General features: G+C 35.2%; 1 long non-coding RNA gene across 5 annotated transcripts in view; it reads right to left on the bottom strand.

Moving 5' to 3' along the window:
* LOC136794663 (uncharacterized) overlaps positions 1 to 27826 on the bottom strand; it is a 1213806-nt gene that overhangs the window by 791602 nt on the left and 394378 nt on the right. The gene's annotated exons all lie outside the window — the stretch shown is intronic.

Below are 27826 nucleotides of genomic sequence, written 5' to 3'. Positions count from 1 at the left end.
GCAATAAAGTAAATAGAAGAAAAAGATGTTCTTCTAGTCTGGTTACGTCTATACATTAAGTTTTCTTTTCTGGATATATTAGAATCCATTAAATAAATGTAATGTAAATCAGTAGCCCTGGATGAAATGTCATACTTCATTTTCAATGTATTAATTTTATGGGAGAGTAGAAAAATATGCTCTCCCATCTAATATAAAGAATGATATGGGGGAAAGAACTAAGAATCAACTTAGTGACATTATTTATTCTCCTTATCTGATAAATGGGAAACTAAATAGTTATTACTTGCTTTGTTACACAGAGAATGTATTTCGTATCAATTCTTTATTCCTTGGAAAATAGAGTGGAAATTTCAAATAACACATTATACAGATTATATTAATACTGCAGATCAAATATATTTCCTTTTCTTAATATTAGATATTATTTAATGACAAGCGTCCCTTAGGAGTTATTTAATATAAGTAGTAAAAATCTGGAATTTCTGACAGATTAAAATAAAAATGATCTAAAACAAGGTGCCTGGTAAATGCACAATGTTTATATTGGAGGGGAGCAAATTGCCCATGACTGACTGATTGATTGATTGATTTTGTTTAGTAGACTAATACTTGCACTCTTTTAATCTCACTCTGTATATGGATGCATCTAAATAATATACGGTGCTAGATGGAGCCTTCTCTGTACATTTTTGTGGGTGGGGGTATTCAAGTAAAAGGCTTTTAATTAAGGCTATAGAATTGAATAGCTCTGTACTTTATAATAAGACACATTTCAACATTATTATCCCTTGCCACTCAAATATTAGATGTTTACTTGTATATTTGTTCACCTTTGAGGATCTTAATCACTGTTCTATAAGCCAAAATTGAAATTATAGCTGCATATTTGTGGATTTTTAAAAATTATGTGCAAATTTTGATTATGCATTTTCAAGGGAGAATGTTAGAGCTTCCATGAGACTCTTTAGAGGTCTGTGACTCTAACATAAAGGATCACTTTTCTAAGTATTTTGTGAGTGATATTAAGTCTTGAATCATTTGGAATGTATTATAAATACTTTAATGTCAGATATTACTTTATTCCATATATTTAAAGCACTTTCTTCCTTTGTGCTTTTGTTAATTTGGTTTATCTTTATTCCAACTTACTGTAAACTAATTTTGAAACAGTTTGTATAAGACAACACTGAATATGATGAATCCAGAGCAATGACAAAACAAGGGTTTAAAGAAGAGAAATAACAAGCATCTTATTATACATTAAAGTTCTTAAGTTCAGCTCTCAGGTTCCTACTAAACTAAAGTGGAAAAAGTATCATCAATTACAGAAATCAAGATACAATCATTGTAACTTAGCTTAAGGAATTATTTTCTATGATTTTTTCCTAAGCATAAAACAATTAAATTACAAGGATTCTCATCTCCAGCTCTCCCTTGCTCTATGTAACTTGTTGCACTCCAATCTGTATTGTAAGAAAGAATCCCGGTTAAGAACAGCAAGCCAAACTTTTTCAGGATGGTAAGGAGGGAGAGAGAGATTACTCTGCTCATGAAAGGGTGAGAGATTGTAAAAGTTAGGAAGGAGAATGTTGGCACATGAGGGGACTTTGAGGAGAGAGTCATGAGTAAGGAGAAGAGTTGCAGTTATAATGAGAAAAATATAGAACAATGAGAAAGACCCTTTTAAAGCATTTCCTCTTTACTTTGCAATGCCACCTTCGGAAGAAAACTAGTTTCTGGAGAACCCTTACGGCTTTTGGAGTTAGACTTTGGGGTGAAGTGTGTTAAATTATTAAATAAGACCTATAGACTGAGGTGGCTCTAATGCCATGGCAGCCTTTGTAAGCAAACCAAAATCTAAGTATGTAAATGCCTCAAGAGAATAAAGTCAAAATCTAAAGTCAACCAATAACAGACAGACAAGCAGGCTATAAGCTACAGCCAATCAATGAAATTATTGATCTTTGTCTTTTCTCTGTAGAAGCGTCTTCTGGAGCTCCTATAGGTAGAGCCTTCCTAACCACTTCCGATTTGGCACTACCCTCTTCCAATCGATTTTTTTCTCAAAGTCTTAAAATTTTTAATATACCTCAGTTTATGTTTAACAAATAGTTAACTACACCAAATTGCCTTAAACAAAGATTTGGGTTTACAGGAAAAGAATACATGGGTTAAATGAAAATTGCTGTTAATCTAAAATGTTATGTTAGCCTGTCCAACTTTTTTTCCACTAGCTCCTTGATCCTACTTTGAAGGGAAAAGTCAGTGTTTCCTCCATTTAAATATATGCCCTTGGGAAATTTTAATAAAATGGGCAATGAATGGGTAGCAGAAGATGTCAGAGGTCAGCAAATGACATGTCAGATAATAAACATTGGATATTCTAAAACTGCTTGCATAAAGATCTTACTTATTTCGCACCTGTAATGTATTAGTAAATGTATATTTTTCTTTGTATGCACTAGCACATATTCAAAGTAGATGGTTTTAATCTTTCTTAAGTCATTTTTTGTGTTAAGTGAAATAATGAATAAACTAAAGAAAGCATTTTGAACATTTTCTTATATTTCCTTTCAGTATTTTTTCTATGTGTCTAGTTTGTAATATTTCTAGCTGCATGTTTGTATCCTTAAAATGTAACATATGCAGCTTAAGTAATTACAAATCTTAATTAGTATAAGACAAATTGTGTATTATTTTATTCCATTGTCAAATGCCGGCCTAAGCTATTATTTTGTTGATTGGATCTTAGCTTGATATAAGAACAACTAATTTTACTTTATTTTATTTTATTGAGTGTGCAATTGCTTAATTACCCTGTCATTCATAGTTCAACTAATATATGTTTTGGAGAAATTGAAAATATTAACCTTAAGAGGAACGTATTTTTTAATAACGGCAGCAAGTCCTCTGAAATTAACAGTATGAATAGTTAGCGATTTATTCTATTGGCAAAGTAGAAATTTAAATATTGTTCTTCTCAGATAACCTCTTATATATCAACAGCATATGCTTTATAATCATCTTATAAAAATCTTGTCAGTAAATATGAATAAAGATTTTTTATATAACTATGACTCTGCAAAAATACCCAGCATTTATAAAGCCATTCACATTTTAATTTAGAACATTTTCTTCCCTTTAAAAAGTTTTAAACATATTTAAAGGAACAGAAACACATGAAATGACAAAATCTTATGTGTTATGTCCTTTGCCCACCTTATATCAGCAATGTAACAATCTGAACATTTCTGTTCATTGTTTTTCCTTATTTATTGATAGAAGACACAGACTTCTTGCTATAAATGAATGAGTCACTATTCCCTGGTTTTTCCAACATTTATCCTTTTGTTCTAAAATTATATATAAACTTGAATTGAAAAAGTAATTCAGGCAATCATATAATTTTACATTTTAGAGCACAAAATTCAGCACTTTTATTTTCACTTAATGTCTACAGTATTTCCAGTTTGGAGTAAAATAATGAATATTTTGTAAATATCAATATAACATGGAGAATTAGATTGTGAAATAAGCCTTACAAGAACCAGATATAAAATTAAGATCAAACTTTATTAATACAAAGACAAGTATTTTACAGTCACATACAAAACAGAAAGTAGTCTAGGACCACCAATACATCTCCCTATATCTTCCCTTGCATCTTAGGATGTGCTCTGGCTCAGATTAAAATATGAGATTTCTAAGGTTGTTATTGCTTATCAAAAGAGTATTATTTTGATCATGAAAATCTCCATTTTTATATGAAGTTATATACCTAACTTGAAGTTATATACCTTACTTGACATTTTGTCATGTGCCACAAAGCCATAAATTCACGTGTATTTACCCTAAGCAATCCAGATAAACTAGGTACACACTGCTAAGGCATTCCATAAATAAGGAGAGTTTGCCAGGGGTCTGTCATTAGCATATTTATAGGTCATTTAACAGGATCTTTTTTTCCTTTACTTCCTAGAAAGTTTATCCCAAAGAAGATGATAGATTGAAAGTCTTCTGCTAAACTTTTCCTTTATGAAGACCTATTTACTTGTCTGGCACTTACTGGATCATATTTCTAGGTTAATTCTCAAAATATCCCGATATAATTTGGGTTTGCTTTAATTATCTTAGTTATTTTTTAAATTAGCAAATCTAGGCTCAGGGATATTTAGAGATTCATTCAAGGACAGAACTGGGATTGAGATACTGAACTCAGATACACAGGATTGAGTAAATTTTCAAACGTTTAAAAATATCTTAAATGAAATTAAGTTCAGGAAAAATGTGCATTCTAGAGGACTAAATAATGTTTAGGTCTTGGCTTTCTGGACATCTGACATATCTTCTCTAGGTGGCTCAACAACAAGAAGAGAAAAAAAATAGACATAGATATGGGAAATGAGGAAAATGGGGAAATCAAGGAATATGCAGAAATTCCTATTTTAATAATTTAGTAATTACATATATTATAGAAATAGAAATAGTTTATCACTTTTACTAATTAGCTTTAGCTTCCTGAACCTTTGAAAACATAATATTACTAAATTTATTGAAAGTTATATTTTATTTTAACATGGAATGATATTTTTATTGAAATCTTTTGAAATACATCATTTCTAGTTAATAGTTTTATTTTATCTTTATGTTTCATTATATTATTCTTCTTCTCAAATAATTTTAATTTCAGTTAAATATATTAACCTCATATTCCTATAGTAGATAGTTTCAAATGAATTCCTTATGCAAGTTTTATATCACCAGTGCTTAAATCTCAGTTTATTTATAAAATAACATTAAATTTCATCCTTACTGATTTGGATAAATATTAACAGGAAATCAATGGGAAACATTTTTTTTATACCTTCTGAAAATAAACTCACAATACTTTCCCAAGATCATGTGCATACATTATGCCTAATGCCAATCAGTAATTTCCCTAATACACCAAACATTAAGCAACAATTCTGGAGTCATATGGAATATTTGTACTCTGTGGGTCCAGAACAGGAAGAGAAGATTTCTTTCATTTTTTCTGAATTCCTTTAAAATCATAAATATTTAACCAACAAAATTATGAAGAAATAATATTAAACCACATTCTGAACTTCATGAAAGGAGTTGTATTTGGTTAGTTTGATTCCTGAAAATTCTATTTTATAATTTCATGGTAGATAGTATTATCATTTATACTTATTCTCTTCCTTCCCTTGGAGAGAATTTTAGATTCTATCTGAAAGGACAAAAGACTTGACATGAATTGCCTTAGCTATGGAATATGAAGGGAAATGACATGTCTCACCTCTCAGTACAACTCTCAAGAGCCGCTATTTTCTCTCTTCAGTTTAGGTCCCAGATTGAAGATGTGGAACAATGCCATGGACAAATCTTAATAGATATGTAGCTTGATGAAATCTTTATTATTTTAAGACACTGAGGTTTTTTGTTTCTTTTATTACAATACAACTTATGCTACTATAAATTACAGTCATGTTTATATATTCTATCCTCTCAACTTTTCCTGCATGGGTCCAGGATTCTCCAATTCCCCACTTAAGTGATTTATCCATGAACACTAACTTTGATAGAGGACATAATAAGGAACCTCCTTTGTTAAGGTTGATGTAACTCTACTAATGGTGATGTAACTCTACTAATGGTGTTGGTGCCATAAGTGTCTATTGAACAGTAGAAATCTCTACCAAATAGTTTCCAATCCCAATATCATAAGTGTTAGTCATTAACTGACAATTTCAGGTTTGCTACCTGAAACTGATTCTCACATCCCTGATAACTTATCTGTTCTATATTTGGAAAGGTCTGCTGTGCATTTGAAACTTGAAGTAGAAGCAGGCAGATGAGGCTAAAGAGATAGCATCAAAATGGTCCCTTTATGTGAATGTCAAGGGTAGGGTCTGAAGGCAAGAACCAGGCTGAGGAGTTATACTGGTATAGTCAGCAAGGAAAAAAGTCAAGAGGGAAATATATAAAACAAATTAGAGAACAGTGCAAAATGCAAGAGATATGTTGATAAATTCCAAATATTCAAAGGCAGAATCAGAATGAGATTGGGAGTCAAGGCAAGACTTCAGAGTAGAAACAAAGATGATGTAGGGATAAGAATAGTCCAGGAGAGACAGAAATACTTAGTGCAAATGACAGAACCAGCATGGTAGATCTCATAATATGCCTCTAGTGGTTGTGAAGCTAGTAAAGGGCAGGCGTCAGAGTTAGATCATGAACTATCTTGTGGCCAAGCAATGGAATCTGCACTTTATTTGGAAGGCAACTGGGAGCCCTTGAAGGATTTTTAGCTAGGGAGTGACATGATTAGCTCTGTGTTGTATGAAGCTCACTCTGGCAGCTGTGCAGAGCCCGTAACTGAGAATGGTAATAAACTTGGAGAACAGAATTTAGACTTTCCTGGAGTAATTAAATTAAACCTTCTTTAATGAACAACAACACTATTACCCAACATCCAGATCAATATATAAAACTTAATCAATAAAAGCACAAGAATTTCCTCTCCAGAAATCAAATCAACAAGCCTGTTAATATAAGCTATTTTGTTGTGTATTTAAAACCAGTGATGCATATAATAAACATGTTCTATCTTTGTCTTACCCTAACTCCAGCTCTGATTTATATGTTACTTCAGACTGGTTACAAAATTAATATTATGAGAGATGATTTAAGTACTTGTAAGGAACTTGTTCCACAGATGTTCAAGCCCCTTAGACTACACATATATCTTCATCCTCAGCTAAAATTATTAAGGACTTCAATATGGTAAGGACTCCAAAACCTTCATGGGTAGACCATTCCTTCTTGAATCTTACCAAGCTCTTGAACTCTTTCTTATATTAACATAAACATGGCCTTTTTTTCCCTTTTACCCATTGTTTCAGAACTTGTGCTAGGGTTCAAAATACACTACTTTAGAAAGGAATCTGCTGTTGATTCCTTGAAAGCAGATGAAATATTTATTTTCCTTTCAAATAATACCTGTTTTTCAATAGCCCTTAAGTTATCTGTGTTTTTAAATATTTCAGCAATAATTATCAGTCACCATGCATAGTGTTAACAGAGGGAAGACTAAATTAGCTTGCAAAAAGTATTTATTTCTGGTCTGCATGGCTGACAAATAGTAAAATTTTCTTAAGGAATTTTGCAGTAGAGAAGCAAAGCTCCATGCAGATCTGAATTGTAGATCCATACAATTGTAGATCATCTCCTTGTAGATCCATACAAGGGATGTCACCGAGTTCACAATTTTAAATTTTCCATTCAAAAATGTGTTGTGAAATACATCTTACAACAAACAAATCTTAACTAGACATTTATTATATTCATCTCTCCTTTAAACATTTAAGGAAATGTGATACTGTGACGTGTCCCACTTGGACAAGAAACTGGTATAATCCAGTAGGATTAGAATAGGAATATAGATCCTACAGCCAAAGGTTAATATTTTACTTTTTTTTTCACTCTTTATTATTATTTTTTTTTTTCTAAACAAAACAACAATGATAAAAGGTTTAGCTTCATTCAAAAGAATGGCTCAGTTTTTCTTAGGCCTAACTAATCTGCGTACAAAGTAAACCTAGGTTGAAAGAACATGAGATGAACCTGGCATTACGAACTAAGATGAAATATTATATATGGATACAATAATTTTACTTCATTTTTATTTTATTCCACCATTAGCAACTACCTTACATGCCTTGAAAAGGAGAATTGTCCTCATGTTCAAAGCTAAGAATTAGAATTACAACCATACCTTTTCCATAGAATCAATATGAGGATTTGTTAGGGGCGTTGTTTAAGAGGCTGTTGAGTCCTTGACTGAATGTGGTATTAAATAAGGCCACAGCTTGCTAATTCTAATTGCCTCTGGCAGGTTAAGCAGTAATTGTCCACTTTGAAAAGCTTCTTAAAAGGTTCATATTTACCAAACTCAATTTACTTTTCGATGGAAATCTGAAGTAAATTGAAACTATCTCATTTTAAAATCCAATTTGAGTAGTTTTGCTTCCTTTTCCCAAAAAGAGCTTTCAATATATTATTCCATCTCATGATAAAAGTGATGGGAGGGTAATAAAACAATTGAAACAATGAAAAACTATGAGAAACTTCTCTGAGCAATAGAATATTTGGTTTCTGAAAGTGTTCTTTTTTTGTGTGTGTGTGGTACGCAGGCATCTCACTGTTGTGGCCTCTCCCGTTGCGAAGCACAGGCTCCGGACGCGCAGGCTCAGTGGCCATGGTTCATGGAGCAGCCTAGCTGCTCCGCGGCATGTGGGATCTTCCCGGACTGGGGCACGAATCCGTATCCCCTGCATCGACAGGCTGACTCTCAACCACTGCGCCACCAGAAAAGCCCTCGAAAGTGTTCTTTTAATTTAATAATTAACATGAATGAATAAACACTTAAAAGTAAAGATTTACCATTTTAGGCATCAATTAAACTGAGTTGTATTAATAATAAAGTAACAAAATATTCATCCATTTTACTTTGGGATATGGAATTCCAAATAAGTCTATGCTATTTTACAAAACAATTTTGAATGGAAAAAATTAAAATTGTGAACTTGGTGATACCCCTTGCATGGATCTAATTAGAAAAAATAAATAATAAATTTAATACCAGATTTCAGGATCTAAGATGGAATATGCTGAAAGTTTCTTCTTGATGTTGCCTCATGGTATTTCAAGGGCCCTGGTTCAAACACTTTACTTTTGGTTGGTAGCTAATCACCTTCAGTTTTTTGTTGCCTATCTTTGATGTATTAAATCTACACAGTAAGTGCCACTAAATTCCACTGTATTTAAAATTACTACTTTTTCCTTTAGCTTTAAAAAGTCTGTCAGTGCATTCTTTGCACTGGAATCCTTTCATAGTCTACTACCTTATTTATTTATTTATTTTTAAATGCATTGTTACATCATAAAGGCTTTCAGGACTGCATGTTTCACCCATAACATTGTCCTCATTATCATTCATTTAGAAAGTGATCCAACAGAAATCCACAAAATCCCATTTTAGAGTGTGCTTACCCAGACTTGTCTGATACCACTTGTTTTATGTCTCAGTTCCTGGAGAAAAGGATGAAGATTCACAGGCAGGAGGTATAGTGAGGAACGCCTCAGGCCTATGAGGAAGGGACAGAAGGGATACAGGGCAAGGGTAGGTACTGGACTGTGATGCAGGTTTAACAAAGACCTCACCTGATCTTGTTCATAATTGTCCCTCCTCAGCGCAGGGGGCTTAGCCCTTTTACTCCACACTGTGGTCACTCAGTTGATATGGACTGCTCTCTTAGGTGCTTTGTATACTGGAAAGTGCTCTTTCAATTGGACAGTTTCAAAATCATGTGGTTAAACCTGTCAAAGCAACATTTCTAGCAGCTCAGTATCTCAGGACTGATGGTGGGATTCCAGTGATGTACTATATCACCTGCTATATGCCATTTAAGCTTTCTTTAAAAGAATGGGAAAATTATACAAAACAGAGTAGGAAAAGAGGGCTAGGAAGGCTCTAAACTTCCAGAAAGCATTCACAATTATCTCTTAATTGTTGTAAAAGTAATAGCATCACTTTTCCATAGTAGTCTCTTTCAAGCAAAAATGATAAAATAAATCTGTAAAATACAGCCATATTTAGGGTAACCAATTAAGAGGACTAGGCTTTCCATATTGCCCACTATTTAGGGATAAAATTTCTGATCTCAATCTGTCCAGTCTGAAAATTGTGGGAGTCCTTGACTCTCTGTGGTGTGGGATAACCAGGGAAGGCCAAGAGAAAACAATTAAGAATACCTTATTTACAGAATTATACTTTTTTGTTGCACTGTAGCTTACTGTAACTAAATAACTATCTTCTAAAATTAAGAAAGCCCCATTGTTTCTTTTTTCTTTTTCTTTTTTTTTTTTTTTGCCTAGAACTAATATTTTATTATGTCAAGTCTAGTGCTTGTTCCATGTTTCATTGCTTTTGAAATCCCTAGGAAATCTTCCTGTATCCTCGTAACTCTGAATCCAGGGAGACCTCGAAAGGATTCTGACTGTTTTTCATGGTACTGGTTACAGTTACTAGCTGGATCACACTCCAGGGCATTTCTCTGATAGAGAAGTCATCTTATCAGGACCCAGGAGGAGATTAGGATATCTCACTCCTTCTCCACTGTAACTTCATCTTTGTACCGCCAGGTTGTGAGGTCTGCCACTCTAGGTGCTGAAATGAATTGTGCTTTCTGGAGCTCTTCTCTAAATTATTTCCTTTCTGGATAAATTTGCTTAAATAAGTCCTGTCTGAAAAGTACCTCCTTCCTATTAGCCTTCTTTAGTCTCTTTCCTCACCTTACCTTTGTCTTCCAGACCTTATCTCTTTGTATTTTAAGCACAATGGACACTGTTGTTTACTGAATCTGCATGAGAAAAGTGGGGACTGATGTATCACTTATGCAAACATATGTCACTGATGCAGCCTGTAATATAGCAGGATATACACATTTTCATTTCTGTCACTCTGCATATTTCCCTTGAAGCCAGCTGGAAAGCTATGCTGCCTTTCAATATATGATAGACCTGGATTCTATTTCAGGTACATAAAAATAAGAAATATTCTCCCAAGATCTGTTTCTATCATTAGTGGGCCACACTCTAAAAGGGAGATGACACTTGATATCCATCCCATACAAACATCAGTGGTATTTATTTCTCAGGAGCAAACACCCTAGCTAGGAAAAGTGGTTATATCTAGATACCAAGGCCGTGAAAAGAATATTTATCTAGTAGATTATATACTAAAACTCTTTTTTCTAGGCTTCCTATTTCCTCTCTAGAAATTGTTTTCATATATATATATATATATATATACACACACACAAACACACACACTTTTTAAAGATTATTTTTCAATATAGGTTATTATAAAATATTGAATATAGTTCCCTGTGCTTATACTTATTTTCAAATTATTCCAAAAGATTTAAGAGGGAACACTTGCAAATACCTTCTATGAAGTCACCATCACCTTGATATCAAAACCAGATGAAGATACCACATAAAAAGCAAATTATACGCCAATATCTCTGATGAATATAGATGCAAAACTCCTCAACAAAGTATTAGCAAATGGCATCCAACAATACATAAAACGGATCATACATCATGATCAAGTAAGCTTCATTCCAGTGTTGCAAGGATGGTTCAACATAGGCAAATCAATGTGATAGGCCATGTTAACAAAAGAAAAAAACAAAAACCACATGATCATCTCAGTAGACACAGAAAAAGCATTTGATAAAATTCAATATCCATTCATGATAAAAATTCTCACCAAAGAGGTATAGTGGGAATATATCTCAACATAATAAAAGTCATTTATGACAAACCCACAGCCAACAGAATACTCAATGGTGAAAAGCTGAAAGCTTTCCTTGCTAAATTTAGGAACAAAAATGAGGATTACACTATCATCACTTCTATTTAATATAATATTGTATGTCCTAGACACAGCAATCAGAGAAGAAAAAGAAATAAAATTATCCAAATTGGATTGGAAGAGGTAAAACTGTCACTGTTTGCAGATGACATGACACTCTGTATAGAGAACCCATTGTTTCTTTTTTATTTCGTTTATTTCTGCTCTGATCTTTATGATTTCTTTCCTTCTACTAACTTTGGGTTTTGTTTGTTCTTCTTTCTCTAGTTCCTTTAGGTGTAAGGTTAGATTGTTTATTTGAGATTCTTCTTGTTTCTTGAGGTAGGCTTTTACTGCTATAAACTTCCCTCTTAGAACTGCTTTTGCTGCTTCCCATAGGTTTTGGATCATCGTGTTTTCATTGTAATTTGTCTCTAGGTATTTTTTGATTTCCTCTTTGATTTCTTCAGTGATCTCTTGGTTATTTAGTAATGTATCATTTAGCATCCATGTGTTTGTGTTTTTTATGTTTTTTCCCTTCAATTGATTTCTAACCTCAAAGTGATGTGGTCAGAAAAGATGCTTGATATGATTTCAATTTTCTTAAATTTACTGAGGCTTGATTTGTGACCACGATGAGATCGATCCTAGAGAATATTCCGTGTGAACTTGAGAAGAAAGTGTAATCTGCTGTTTTTGGATGGAATGTCCTATAAATACCAATTAAATCTATCTGGTCGGGCTTCCCTGGTGGCGCAGTGGTTGAGAATCCGCCTGCCGATGCAGGAGGCACGGGTTCGTGCCCTGGTCCGGGAAGATCCCACATGCCGCGGAGCAACTATGCCCGTGAGCCATGGCCGCTGGGCCTGCGCGTCCGGAGCCTGTGCTCCGCAACGGGAGAGGCCACAACAGTGAGAGGCCCGCATACCGCAAAAAAAAAAAAAAAAAAAAAAAAAAAAAAAAAAAAAAAAAAAAAAAAAAATCTATCTGGTCTACTGTGTCATTTAAAGTTTGTGTTTCCTTATTAATTTTCTGTTTGGATGATCTGTCCATTGGTGTAAGTGAGGTGTTAAAGTCCCCCACTATTATTGTGTTACTGTCAATTTCTTTTTATGGCTGTTAACAGTTGCCTTATGTATTGAGGTGCTCCTGTGTTGGGTGCATATATATTTATAATTATTATATCTTCTTCTTGGATTGATCCCTTGATCATTATGTAGTGTCCTCCCTTGTCTCTTGTAACATTCTTTATTTTAAAGTCTATTTTATCTGTTATGAGTATTGCTACTCTAGCTGCTTTTTGATTTCCATTTGCATGGAATATCTTTTTCCATCCCCTCACTCTCAGTCTGTATGTGTCCCTAGGTCTGAAGTGGGTCTCTTGTAGACAGCATATATATATGGGTCTTGTTTTTGTATCCATTCAGTGAGCCTCTCTCTTCTCCTTCTGGGACCCCTATAATGCAAATGTTGTTATGTTTAATGTTGTCCCAGAGGTCTCTTAGGCTGTTTTCATTTCTTTTCATTCTTTTTTCTTTATTCTGTTCTGTGGCAGTGAATTCCACCATTCTGTCTTCCAGGTCACTTATCCGTTCTTCTGCCTCAGTTATTCTGCTATTGATTCCTTCTAGTGTATTTTTCATTTCAGTTATTGTATTGTTCATCTCTGTTTGTTTGTTCTTTAATTCTTCTAGGTGTTTGTTCTTTAATTCTTCTAGGTGTTTGTTAAACATTTCTTGCATCCTCTCAATCTTTGCCTCCATTCTTTTTCCAAATTCCTGTATCATCTTCACTATCATTATTCTGAATTATTTTTCTGGAAGGTTGTCTATCTCAACTCCATTTAGTTGTTTTCCTGGGGTTTTATCTTGTTCCTTCATCTGGTACATAGCCCTCTGCCTTTTCATATTGTCTATCTTTCTGTGAATGTGGTTTTTTTTTTTTTTTCCACAGGCTTCAGGATTGTAGTTCTTTCTTCTGCTGTCTGCCCTCTGGTGGATGAGGCTTCTTTCTTCTGCTGTCTGCCCTCTGGTGGATGAGGCTATCTCCCTATTATTTCTTTTATTCACAGTAACTATAAGGTCTAGGAAAGTGGAATTAGTCTTTGAAAAGTGTTTAGGGGACATCTTTGGCAAGATTCAAAGAGATAGCTATCTACTCAGATGCAGGACAGAAAAAGCTAAAGATTGGAATAGCAGATGTCCATAAAGGGTTCAGTTCTAAATCCTGCCAAGTCTACTATTACTAAGTTAGAGCTCACATGAGTTCATTGACTCTGCCAATCTCTGTCTTTTTATTGATGCATTTAGACCATTTTCAGTTAAGGTAATTATTAATATGTTTGTGCTTAAGTCTACCCTTTTATTATTTTTCTTCTGCTTGTTTCCTTTGGTAATTTTTCCCCATTTCTCTTTTTGCTTTCTTCTTTAACTCTCCCCTCTGCCATGTATTTGATCTTGATTTATTTATAGACATTACAGGTTATTACCAGATATTTAGTATGGTTCCCTGTCCTTGTTGTTCATCTGTTTTACATATATTTGTGTGTGTATGTTAACCCCAAACTCCTAATTTATCTACCACTTGTTTCTTTTATATTTCTTTGCTCAGATGTTCTATTTTTCTCATGTGTTTCAAGGCAATTTGTAATTGAGTGCTGAAAAATTTCTATGAGGTCTTCTTTAAAATTCTGTCAGATAATTCCATCATATGATTCATCTTAGTGTTTGCATGACTGTCTTATATGCAAGCTGTGATTTTCTTGGTTCTTGGCATAATGGATGATTTTCTATGTATACTGGGCATTTTTTTCTATTATGTTAGAAGAGACTCTGGCTCCCATTTAAATCTTTTATTTTAAGAGGAAGTCACCCTGTTTAAGTTTAGCAGACAGGTCTTGGTCTACTTTTGTGTGCTGTGGTTCCAATGACCCATTTAATTTTCAGAGTTTTTGCAATATTCCTTTTGTCTTCGTGGTATCTGATGCTGCTGGGGATCCCACTTATATTATACTGAAAACAGTAACTAAACGATAGGGTAGTTTCCTCATGGGGCCCTCTTATGTAAAATAAAAGATACCTCTCAGTTTTATGTAGCAGAGTTTGGTGTACAAAAATGCTCTATAAAGACTTTCCACATGTCATCCTCATAGAAACCCAGAAAGGTGGAAGAATGAGTCCAAGTTCCTGCCACTTAAAGAAATGCAGCAAACTTTTGCTTCAAAGTTTAAGGCAATATTCAAAATTCTTTCAGATGCAATTTTCTGCAATCTCAGCCTTCCAATGTCCCCAGGTCTATTTCTGGAGCTTGTCCAAAGACATTATTAGTTATTATCAATGCCTAATAACAGTAGGTCCATCTGTCTTTCCTCATCTTGGTGACAAGTGAAAACTAAACTGCAACTAAATTCATAGCAATATAAATTAAGCACCCCTGCTAACTGGGAGGAAAAAACACAAAAAAACAAAAAACAGAAAGACACCTTGTGGCCCTAGGGAAGTCAGTGCACCAAATGAAAGAAGACAGAGGATTAGAGGACATCCGTGTCTGGGTCAAAAAGAGATATTGCTGTGCCCAAGCTATGGTTTGGCTTAAAATATTTGCTATTTGCATATCATGCTTATTAATGCTTCAAATAATAAAGCATACTTGCTAATCCTAAACTAAGATTAGACTACTGTGATGCTTGATAATGGGTCAGAAAATTTAGAGTGTGAACAGGGCTTAGATCTTGAAATTCGGTATTTAACTTCCACATTCAGCTTCTCCTGCCACCAGCTGGCATGCAGTAGGTAGTCCTTTACATATCCCAACCAAGTGAGGGAATAAAATTCAACTAGATTTCATTGAATCATCACCTGCATATGACAAGGAAATACAGAGACAGGTTTCTTGAACACCATCTTTAGGTAACGTTGGCAAATAAGAGGGTAAAAGGAGAGGATCATATTCCACTTGGAAGCCTTGGTAGTAACATAAATGTCCATCTGCCTGATGTAGTTTATAGACTGTCTCTGCCAATGTGATGGTCAAGGTCACCTTGGACTTTATTCCAGTTCAGTAGTTTCTGGCTCTTCAGCAAAACAGAAGATGAGTCAGGGCTCACACTTAAGAAGGCTGAGCCAACAATTCTGTGATGCTTATCCCGAAATCTCTCCGGAGGAACACCACCTGTCTATGTCTGCCTGACACTTGAACCTTGTTATGTCTCTGCCTCCTTTCCATATCACATGCATCTGATGTTTTCCTCAAAGTCATGGCAGGATTCCGTCTGTGCTAAGCTGTGATACATGCACAACTACCTTATACAATTGGTCTGGATTGCTTTTTAAAAATAGTTCCCAGTGCCTATGTCAACATTCAGGTCAAAGTGGCAATATTTCTTGATATTCCTGTAACATGAGGTGACTTCTCTGTAGCCAATATTTCTAAAGCTTTCCCAAGTTCCTCTAGTCCCCTCATATCCTCAGGGATATGAGCCATAAGGCTTAGAAGCCAGTGCACTAAGGCTGTAGCCTGCTGGCCAGCAGCCTGAGATTGTGCACACTCCCAGCTAGCTTACTCAAGGCCAGCTGGCAGAGCAAGATGTGGGGACAGATGCATCTTATAAATGGACATCTGTAGAAAGGCTGCACTCCAGGCCTTCCAGGCTGGCATGGAACCAAAGGGACCATTCTTCTTCCTCGATGACAGGAAGCAAAACCTAACCAAAGATGTGATACCCAATTGGCAGAGAAAAAGAAAGGACACACCAACGGCTGAGATATTAAATGGACTGACATTGCAATCTGTCAACCCTGTGAGTTTAAGAGGAAAAAAATCCTATTAGAATCATGTTTGTTTGTTTTTTTGGCCGCATCCTTCATCTAGGATCAAAACAATAGTGAACTGCAGAGAGAAAAATCAATTTTATTGTTTTTTATAGTTCCCCAAAGAGCAGACATTATTTAGGTGTTTTTACATACATTGCATGTGTGGGTATATAAGTATATGTGTTGGTGTATATAAATAAATATATGCATAGCAATAAATACATATGAATACATATAGACACATATATACACACATACATATATACATATGCATACATATATATGTGTGTATATGCATAGAGAGAGAGTATATATGTATAAAATTTCATACAGAAAATCTCAGTTTGTTTAAGTTCTTAAGTTTTAACCATGTCTGGGCAATAACTGGTGAATGGCTTTGTGGGTTGGAATTCTCAGAAGCCTTTCTCCAGGAGAGATTGCTTATATTCCTATGAGAGATTAGTGTTAGTAGTGAAAATTGTCCAGAACACAATGAGGCTCCATAGAAAAGCCCTAGTGCCATGTTTCTACAGACATTGACTCTATCAATACGTTTAGGTACACACACACACACACACACACACACACACACACACACACACACACAGAGAGAGAGAGAGAACATCCTGGGATAAAATAACTATGAAATGTAATGGATGAAACAAAGACATTCTGATTTCCTCTCACAGCATTTCACAAAGGTTTTTTACAAGCGCATGTGTGTGTGTTTGTATAAAGAATGTCCGTGATTAGGCTACAGTATGCCATATCCCAACTAACTGATCTGATGGATAGTATGTCACAGGACATTTAGGAAATGCTGTCCTTATCAATAGAAGATGGAGTGTGTCTTAACATGGCAGGGAGTTTAATAATTAAATGTGTTTCTTGACTCAGTACTGTAAGAACTCGTCTGAGTACAGGTTACAGGAGGAAGAAGCAATGAGGGGAAAGCAGAAGATACTGAGTTGTTCATAGAACTGTGTGACGATGGGGCATAAGGGATGCTATAAAACTCTGTTTGCGGGCTTCCCTGGTGGCGCAGTGGTTAAGAATCCGCCTGCCAATGCAGGAGACATGCGTTCGAGCCCTGGTCTGGGAAGATCCCACATGCCGCGAAGCAACTAAGCCCGTGCGCCACAACTACTGAGCCTGTGCTCTAGAGTCCATGAGCTATAACTACTGAGCTGGTGTGCCACAACTAATGAAGCCCACTTGCCTACAGCCCGTGCTCCGCAAGAAGAGAAGCCACTACAATGAGAAACCCGTGCACCGTAACGAAGAGTAGCCCCTACTCGCTGCAACTAGAGAAAGCCCGCATGCAGCAACAAAGACCCAACACAGACAAAATTAGAAGTAAATATGAATAAACAAATAAAAACTCTGTTTGGACCAATGTTGCTAGGTTTTTAGTGCTTCCCTGCAGAGCTCCACTTCAGGACAACAATGACTCCAGAGAACATTATCTCCTTAGCACCTAGGAAGGTCCTGCACAGCAGTGAAATGCCTAGTGAAAGCTGGCAGCAAACAACAGTACTGATGTCTGTGCCCACCAAAAACTGAGATACCCAGGACCATGCAGTTAGAAACAGGTGTACTGATTCTTGGTAGACCTCTTGGTCTTCAGAAGGAGTCTTGGTGCATTGAAGAAAGAAAGAGCAAGGGCAGCTAGCCATTGTGATGGTGCCTAAGAAGACATGGTCCCTAGTATGATGCACCAGTGCTCTGCAAAGCAGTTAGAAGTCTTCTGTTTAACCTCTGGAGTGGTGAACCTTCCTGGATGAGGTTAGTGATACCTGGGGATGTAATGCTATCTAGCTGCAGGGTCAATGACCATAGGAGGTAGTGCTGCCTGTCAAAACAGCCCATTCAGGAGCAGCAGCAACAGTCCATAGCTGGATGTTTCCCCATCTTTTTTTGGTGTCAGCTGGGTGGCTTGCGGGATCTTAGTTCCCCGACCAGGGATTGAACCCGGGCCATGGCAGTGAAAGTGTCCAGTTTTAACCACTGGATCATCAGAGAATTCCCACAGCAGATGTTTCAGGCACAATCAGGCATTAATGCCCAGGAGAGTGGGTCTTGTCTACGTAGATCCACAGTTACATCTGTGGTAGGATAACAGTTGCCACTTGTGTGCCCTCTGAACTATTCTTTTCCTGGCAGTGGGATGGAATGTAACTTTGCAAAGAGTTCTACAGTTTTATACATCAAACTCTAAGGAATTATTTTTTCTCCAGTGAAATTGTATTTCTTACAATGTAATTTTAATAACACGACTTGATGTGGAAATTGTTAGTATAATAAAAGGTTATAAAATATATCTGGGAGATTATTCTAGAAAATAGATTAAAATGGAAGTCTGCAAAACTGAAAAATCAATGTAGATAGAGTTGATATTGATAGAATTCTGTCTGAAAGATGATCATTTATTATGCATGTAAAGTGGGCTATTGCTTCAGAGAAGGAATATTTGACCATAACATAGCATAGGAAAGCCTTCTTACTTAAAAAATTTGTGAAGATTTTCAAGAGCTTCACTGTTTGTCTACACTGGAATATATTAGGGACAGGAAAGAAGGCATGTGTTCATGCATTCATAAAACATTTCAGTCATTAATTTAGAGCTTACTCTGTCTGAAGCTCTCTGCTTATCCCCGGGGAGAAAAAGTTGAACAATATATAGTCCACGCATGGCAGAATCTCAGAGAATAGCAGAGCTGTCAAACTGGGAGAGGGTGCATAAGCAAGCCACTATGATGTGTTTTGATAGTTTCCAGGGTAGATATATGTACAGACTACTCTGAGAATACAGGGGAAGGAAACACTATTATTGCCAAGGGTACTAAGAAAGATTTCAGAGAAAGGTGATGTTAATGCTGACTCCTGAAGGGTAATTAGAAATCTTGCCAGCAGAATGCGAATGTAAAGTAGGCCAAGCAGTGGGAACATTGCATAATGGGCATAATTCATCAAAGGGCACAAGACACTCAGGGAATCCTAAATAGATAGATATGACCAGAACACAGACTATGTCCAAAAGGGATAGAGGGAGGGGGAGCTGCCATGAAACTATAGTAAATGAGAAGTAAGGTAAAATTAAAATTATATTTAAATGTAAGCAGAGAAACTGATTGGAGAATTACTGTAAAATACCGACAGAAATGATAAAGGTCTGAGGGACCTCCCTGGTAGTTAAGAATCTGCCTGCCAATGCAGGGGACACAGGTTCGATCCCTGGTCCAAGAAGACCTCACATGCTGCGGAGCAACAAAGCCCGTGAGCCACTACTGAGCCAGTGCTCCAGAGCCCGCGAGCCACAACTACCGAGCCCATGTGCCACAACTACTGAAGCCCGTGAACCTAGAGCCCATGATCCACAACAAGAGAAGCCCCCACTTGCCACAACTAGAGAAAGCCCGTGCGCAGCAACGAAGACCCAATCAGCCAAAGATAAATAAAATAAATAAATTTATATATAAAAAAAGAAATGATAAAGGGCTGAAATAAGATAGTAGAGGTCTGTGAAGGGCACAGAATCTAGATATACAGATGAGGTAGAATATGTAGATGATATGACATTTGAAAGAGAAATATAAGTTCAGTTTTGGACATGCTAAGTTTGATATTTGTTAATTCAATGCCTTTGTTTTCACTGTCAATTAAACATGTGTTGGATGGTAACTAGATTTACTGTGATCATTTCACAATGTATACAAATGCTGAATCATTATGTTGTACAACTGAAAATCATGACAATAAAAGAATATAAAAAAGAAATGAATAAAATAAAAAATTAGTTTCCAGGAAAAAAATGAAGGCGTTCAAATCAGGAGTTGAAATCTGTAATCCAGGAGGGTTGTGATTACGAGACAAGTAGATTTTGAAATCATCCAAATGCGTACATATACACAGTCATTGAAGACACAGAGAGAGATGAGACTGTCCAGGAGAAAGTGGGAAGTGCGAATGAGTGTTATGGGCTCAAGTATGATCCTTCCTCCTGCTTTTTAAATTTACCTCCTTCCCAGTTGTGTTTGGACAATCCTGTCCTCCTCTTTGTGGCCCTGGGTTTGCCTGTGCAGTGATAGGTTTAAGAAGCAGCATGTGATTAATTTCTAGTCAGTGGCAATGAAGAAGAATCTATGCATGTTTGGGCAGGACAGGAAAGATTGGTACTGCTTATTGGAAAGCTTCCTTTGCTACTAAAAGAGATAGAAAGGAAGAGATGAAAACTAAATAAGACATTTTCAATTCTTCCCAAGAAATGTTGCATAGGTTTATTTCAGGAATATATATCTATAATACCTAGTAGTTTCAACATTTCCTTTTATTAAATGATTATATGTATATGTACCATGAGTATGTATGTCAGCGGCAGAGATGAATGATCCATAACTCATGCATGTATTCAGAAAATAATGCTCTCTGAGTCGAAGCAGAGTTGGATTTTTACAGGATGAGGAGAAGAGAGGGGTACTTATTGTGGTGATATAGTTCAGGTAGCAGTTTTCATCTTTAACTGCTAGGAAACTTGTGGTTGAAATGTTTGCAGATTTGTGTATTTTTCCAGTTTTTCATGCCTCTTAGTATCACTGACACAGTCCCATCCTGATAATTGACAGAATAATCCTTTTAGAGCTTTTAAAAAATGTTTATCTATCTATCTATTTGTTTCTGACAAGCCTTATGGTTCATCAAAGTTCAGAAGCAGTGAGAGGGGATTTCAAAAATAAAGGGGGTGGGGAAGAGAAATTTTTTTAAAAAGGAAAAAGTAGCAAGGATTCAAGGCAAGGGGACCTGGAGACCCACTATCACGTCTGTTTTATACTCTTGCAGTTTAATACCAAATCTCTTTTCTCTGATGCTTCTCTGCCACACTGCTCTGACATTAGCCTTTGACTTCTAGAATCTGCAGTGTGAATTGAGAAGCAGTAACGAACAACTGCCTGAGAGAGAAGGCTTAAGCTTTAGAGATGAGATGACATAGGGTTTAAAGCTATAGAGAAAAGTGGCAGTTCATCACTTAGATAAAGTGGAAGCAAAGGTACCTCAACCAGCATGGTATCTTGGAGAAAAAGTCCTGAAATTACAAGCATAAGGACATCAAGTTGAATGACAGAAAATGAGGTCAGAAATATTACTTGGAACCACTGAAATAGAATGTGACAGAAATGAAGGCTGGAAGCATGCTTGGGAATTAATAATTTTCTGATCACAGTCAGATTTAGTATGTGACTTAAAATCCATTGCCCTAGGCAGGCAGTGAAGGGTCAATAAAAACTTTGAAGTGATTCATTCCAGGGGTAATTTGAAACCAGGTGCAAAGTTGAGCTAGAGATATCAGAGGGAAGAGAAATAGCACATGGGAGAAACCTTCAGTGAGGGGTTTACTCAGATAAATTCTTCTGATGCATGAAAAGCAGCTCAAAGTCATGATAAAGCACATGGAGTCCTGTGCTCTGAATAGATTCTGGAGCCAGATTGGCTGGGTTCCATTCTTAGCATTGGCATTTACTAGCTAGCTAAAATTAAGTAAGTTATTTAAATGTAGGAAAATCACATAACTATTTCATAAAGTTCTTATGAAGATTCACTGATCTAATATAATTAAAATTCTTAAAATATTGTCAGGCAATTAATACTGTCTCTTATTAGTTTATCAAAGTGATCATACTGACCTGAAAGCAGTGATTCCCAAACTGTAATTCCCTGACCAGGAGCATCAGCATCCACCTGGGAACTGTTGGAAATGGGAATATTTGGATCCTACTCAGAGCTATGGAATCAAAAACTGCAGGGTGGAGAGGACAGCAATCTGAGGTTTAACAGATTTACTGATTTAGTAAACCAAATGCTTGAGACCCACTGCCTTAGAGTACCTTAAAGTTCCAAGAGGACTTACACCTAGGGGAAATAGAATCATTTTTAAGCAGGTTTCAAGCAAGAGTGTGACAATATGACTAATTATGTCATTTTATGGCCGCAATATTGGCCATATGGAAATACATAAAAAGATGTATGTTCTTCACTAAGTGTCTAGTGATTTGTGGCTTTGAGTTAAGGAGTGCCCACTACAGATATCCTATTTTTAAAATGTGAATGGTCCTGGAGTAAATAACATTGTCAGGCAAACTGTAAGACATATCCAACTTAACACTTAACAAGAATATTATAATTTACAAAGTAATTTCTCATAATAACTTTAAGATTTACACAGGGGAAACATTATTATTACTCTATTTTTATAACGAGAAAACTCACAGAAATTTAAAATGATTTGACAAGAATTATTTCCATGTCTGCAGACTCTAAATCTCATGTTTATTTTATTTTTATTTATTTAATAAAAATAATCTATCAATTTCAATGTACAGCTAACATTTGTTCTTAATAATTATTGATACATTTTTCTACTAGTCCTCTAAATTCTTAGTATTACTTGGGTATTCAACTTTCCCTCCTTGCAAGAGAACAACTGAGGTTCTGGGGATGGAAGATAAGAAACCTGGGTTCAATTAATTTAAACAGAGATTAATTATGTACTTCGTACTAAACACTGAGTATACAACGACTACTGAACATAGCGCTTTCCCTCAGAGAGCCTATATATAGATACAAGATTTTACAGTGTAATGGTAAATGTTAGGGAATTGAGTAGAAAACATTACTGGAGGTAACAGCTATTACTAACTTTATTATGTTCCCTTGATGTTGCCATAGACAATGTTTGGATACTTTCCACCAAATAATGTTATGGTTCATTGCATTAAGTTGACCACTGGACCTAGGGTATTTGGTTAACATATCAAGAATATGTGACTTTATAGATAAAACATCTCCTTTTAATCCCTTAAAGGAGGATTAATCCCTTTAATCCTCCTTTTAATCCCTTAACTCCCTTCTGAGTTCCCTATATCCAAAGCTTACTGGAACTCTGATTTTAGTTTCTTTCAGTAACTTTAGGTGCTATAATTGGGTAGATTTCATGTTTTGGGGAGGCATTGAGGACCTTGATTCTTTAAAGGCCAGCTTTTCTTATAGCTACTGCCTTCTTTCCTCTTACAAGTCTCTTCATGCATGCAGGTAACTGCGAGGGATAAAAGTTGTCAGGTTCTACTTTTGATTTTGTGTATTATTCTTCTATTGCTATTTAGATGGTAAATAAATGTTATTCTATTAGATACCATGCTATTTAGACATTCAACTTTCATGTTGACTAGTTGCATGTATTTGTTATTTTTTTGTCACATCTCACATTAGATGTTTCTGTACCGTGACTGTCATCTGCCAGTGTTCAATCTAATCATCCAAACTACTCAAGTGACTAAGTTAATCATTTGATCAAAAAATATATATATATTAAGTATACCAGGTGCCTAGAAAACTAAAGAACTGATAAGAAATTCCACTCATATGGCAGATTGAACTGACAAAAAGAATAAGAATCCCTCTCATTTCAAACACAGCAGACTTCTGCACCGAAACTCCATGTGCCTAGAAATTGGAATAATCTCTTCTAAAGGCTGAAGGGAGAAATAATTATAGACCTACAGTTCTATACCAATTGTCCTTCAAGACTGAAGAAAAAAATAAAAACATTTTTAGACTAACAAAAACAGTTTTCTACTCAGAGATCCTTGTTAAGGAGCTAATAACAAGTATTCACAGAGGGTAAGAAACAAGTGAGGAAGAAGCCATTACAAGAACAAGTGGTGGATAATAAAACTGGCAAATATTGGGGACGCTAAATTAATATTGGCTGTAACAATGTATGACTAGTGTCTGAGATATACTGCTAATAAAATGATGTGAAGGAAGGTGATCAGATTTAAAGTATTCTAAGGTCCTGACATAAATTGAGTAAGATGAGAGCAATTTGATTAAAATATACAGGTTAAAAATTATAAACATAACCACTTGTAAATGAGAAGTAAGTCAACTGACTTCCAAACCAGTATAAGAAATAAAAGAGGAAAAGGGAACATTGTCAAATAGAACCGTGAAAGTATTAAAATAAATATTAAATGTTTATTTAATATCAAATGTTAAAATAAATAAATAAAGGTAGCAAGAAAAGTAGATGGTAACTATTATTATTTATGTATATATCTTTATGTATTAAATATACAAAGTTGGGCTTGCAAGATTCCTACAATGTCTGAGGGTTATGTTGGGATTGAAAGGAGGGGAGTAAACTTAGGGAGGGAAATGGTGTCATTTAGACTTTGTCTGCAATATTTAGAATATATATTTAAATAATATTTGAAAAAATAAAATATCAATATTCATTAATTTGGGGCAATCGGTACTCTGTAATTCATTAAATAATTCTCTATACTTGTCTAAATTTTTAATTTTTAATGCTATCAAACCTGTGGTACTTTATTTTTGACCAAATAATATTGTTAAGTTTATATACGACAAAACAGTCATATGGTTAGGTCTAAATTTGAACCCTAAATAAATTTGTTTTAAATAATTTTAGTTCAAATTATATTGAGGTTGGCCAAAAAGTCCATTCAGGTTTTTCTTAACATCTTATGAAAAACCAGAAGGAACTTTTTGGCCAACCCAGTAATATTATTTTCTGATAATAACAACAAGACATTTCCCTGGACCTGGCAAAAGTCAGAGCTATCAATGGCTACATACTAACCTCAGAATCCCTGAAGTGTAGACATAGGTCTACACTCATAGGAAAAAAGTTTACTTGCCTAATTAAGTATGAACATTCTTATTTTGTGCTTAAGAAAAGAAATAGTCTTGAAGGAAGATTTTTGCCTTGTTTTGCTAATTATTGTTTAGCATACTAGGTACCACTATGCTGGAAGTTTGAACCAGGTAGAAATTTTTATTTTAGGAGGATATACTTCCAAGATGGTACATCTTGACTATTCAAGATTTACCAGTGAATCAGTACTATAACTGCCTTTCCCCTCAAAATGAAAATTAAACAAATGTTGGGTGGAATAGAGAGAAAAAAACAAAAGGGGGATAGATAGAGATAGAAAATAATTAATAGAAAATTAATAGAAATTAATAGAAAATAATTAATGTGACCATATAATTTATCACACAATGTAAACCACATTTGAAAATAAAAGAAAGTACTTCCTAACAAGATTAGAAGAAAACAGGCATAAACCAAATCTCTGCAAACCCCAAAGATAAAGGGTTTTCTTACTTCTCACATTTTCTACATGGTGCCACTTCAATAAAGTTAAAAGAGGAGAGGGTAGGTTATGTTTTAACCAAAGATAGGAACTCCAGGAAATTTTAAAATTAAAACAATATAAATTGTTGGTATGAAAGTACTTCCAGTTATTTTATTTTATGCATTATTGACCATAGGAGTTAAAGAGATTCACAGTAGAAGGGATAATTTAACAGTCAAACAGCCTATATTTCATAATGTTTTACTTGGTAATTTCCAATATTACTGTAGGTTAAATGCAACTGGAATAAGAGAGCATTTATTTGTTGTGCTTGATTATTTAATCCTTTTATGCATGCCAGACTCAATTTCAAGAAATGATTTGAAGCCAATTTCAATAACTTCATATATATAAATAGAAAAATATAAATTTAAGTGTCTAAGACATGTAAAGGTAGAATAGGAGCCAGAATTGGGGCAGGAGGAGGGGCATTCATACAGATTTAGAATATAAGGGTTGGTGGTATTTTTATATTTGAATCTCAAATTTAAAATGGTCTCACTGGGCTTCCCTGGTGGCGCAGTGGTTGCGAGTCCACCTGCCGATGCAGGGGACATGGGTTCGTGCCCCGGTCCAGGAAGATCCCACATGCTGCGGAGCAGCTGGGCCCGTGAGCCATGGCCACTGAGCTTGTGTGTCCGTAGCCTGTGCTCCGCAACGGGAGAGGCCACAATAGTGAGAGGCCCGCGTACAGGAAAAAAAAAAAAAAAAAAAAAAAAAGATCTCACTGAAGAAAAATGTTTATATGTATATACACACATGTATGTATGTATGTGTGTGTGTGGTGTGCATAGATCATAGATATACATTATTTTCCTCAGGGCTATACAATGGGTACACACACACACACATATATATACATACATACACAGAAACATACATACAAACTAGCATACACTTATTCACACACATGCACATTGTTTAAGAGAAACAAAACTTTATGTAGACTGATTTCTAATTTCTAAAGTAGGTTTTTTAAATGAAAGATTCCATTTAGAGGAATTGATAGGTATAGTAAACAATGTTCTCTGTTTTCGTTTTTTCCCTAAAGCCGTTTCATATACTATTGATCATACATGTGAACATTTATTCATTCATTCATTCATCCAGGTATCAGGTGTTCATCATCTACTCACAGATTGGAAGCAATATGCTAAGTACTTAGATGCAGTAGTGAACAAATTAGACATGTTTTTATATTTATGGAGTTAGTCTTATTTGGAAAACTAATTATATAATCACATAGATACAATATAATAAAATTAAAGCATATATTTATATCCACATAGATCTATGTCTACATATCTCTGTATATCTAGGTCTATCTCTCCCTCCTTTTCTATCTCTCTGTCTGGCTCTCTCTTTCTCTGTTTCTATATATTTGTATATAGATATATTTTGATAGCTATAGATAAAGGTATAGATCTATACCTACCTATCTATCTACCTATCTAAATATCAGCATGTTGTCACAGACCTGTGGTAGTGTGTGTATATATAGAAATACAGATATATACCTACATATACCTATATCTATGATCTTGCTAAATCCACATCACATTTTTCAAGGAGCAGGGACTCTTCACAATAAATTAGCAAAAAGATATTCAGGTATATGGTATATCTTTTCATCATAGAATATGAGATCAAAATAACAGCAGATGTTGAAATCAGTGCTAACATAGAAACCAATGATAAATTGTTCCTTATTTTACTGTAACCCACTTTATGTTTTCACTTTTGTTTGTCATTCACCTTTGACCAGATGTGTTACTCCCTGTAACATAATGCACAGTCCAAAAGCAAAGACTCTATTCTCCTAGTAGTTCTAAATATTGTTCACAAGTAACTCTTAGATACCTAAGCATATGCATCAGTTAAATTGAAACCAATGATTATTAGTCAAGTTGACTGAATGAAAAGCAACCCTTAACAATTCACTACAGGAAACATGGAGCTCATATACAGTCCACTGGGAAAAACAGAAAGTCCAAGCCATGGCCATTTCATTCAAGTGTAAGACAATAATACATAGATCTCCTTTAAGTCAGCCACTTTCAATGTAAGTATAAAAATCCAATAAGTAATTAGACAGGGAAATTAATACAAAGCAGGCAGACAATGAAAGAAAAGGGTATTAGAATTCAAAAAATGCTGTTTATAACTCAGTCATCTTTTCCCAGCTCTTTCTGTGTGTTAGCCTCTATTTTTTTCCATTTCTGAATAAGCAAAATGATGGTTTTCTCTTTCTTTGCAATTTGATATTTTAGTTGTTGCTGTCAGCATTGCATAGCCAGACTGTGACAACCAAGATATTTACTTATTCTGAAAGCTAATCACATTAATATTCTTTATCTCATTGCTCTGTGCCT

Source organism: Kogia breviceps, chromosome 8 (genome assembly GCF_026419965.1).
Source record: "Kogia breviceps isolate mKogBre1 chromosome 8, mKogBre1 haplotype 1, whole genome shotgun sequence".
Classification (NCBI taxonomy): domain Eukaryota; kingdom Metazoa; phylum Chordata; class Mammalia; order Artiodactyla; family Physeteridae; genus Kogia; species Kogia breviceps.
This window is presented reverse-complemented; position numbering and strand designations above follow the sequence as displayed.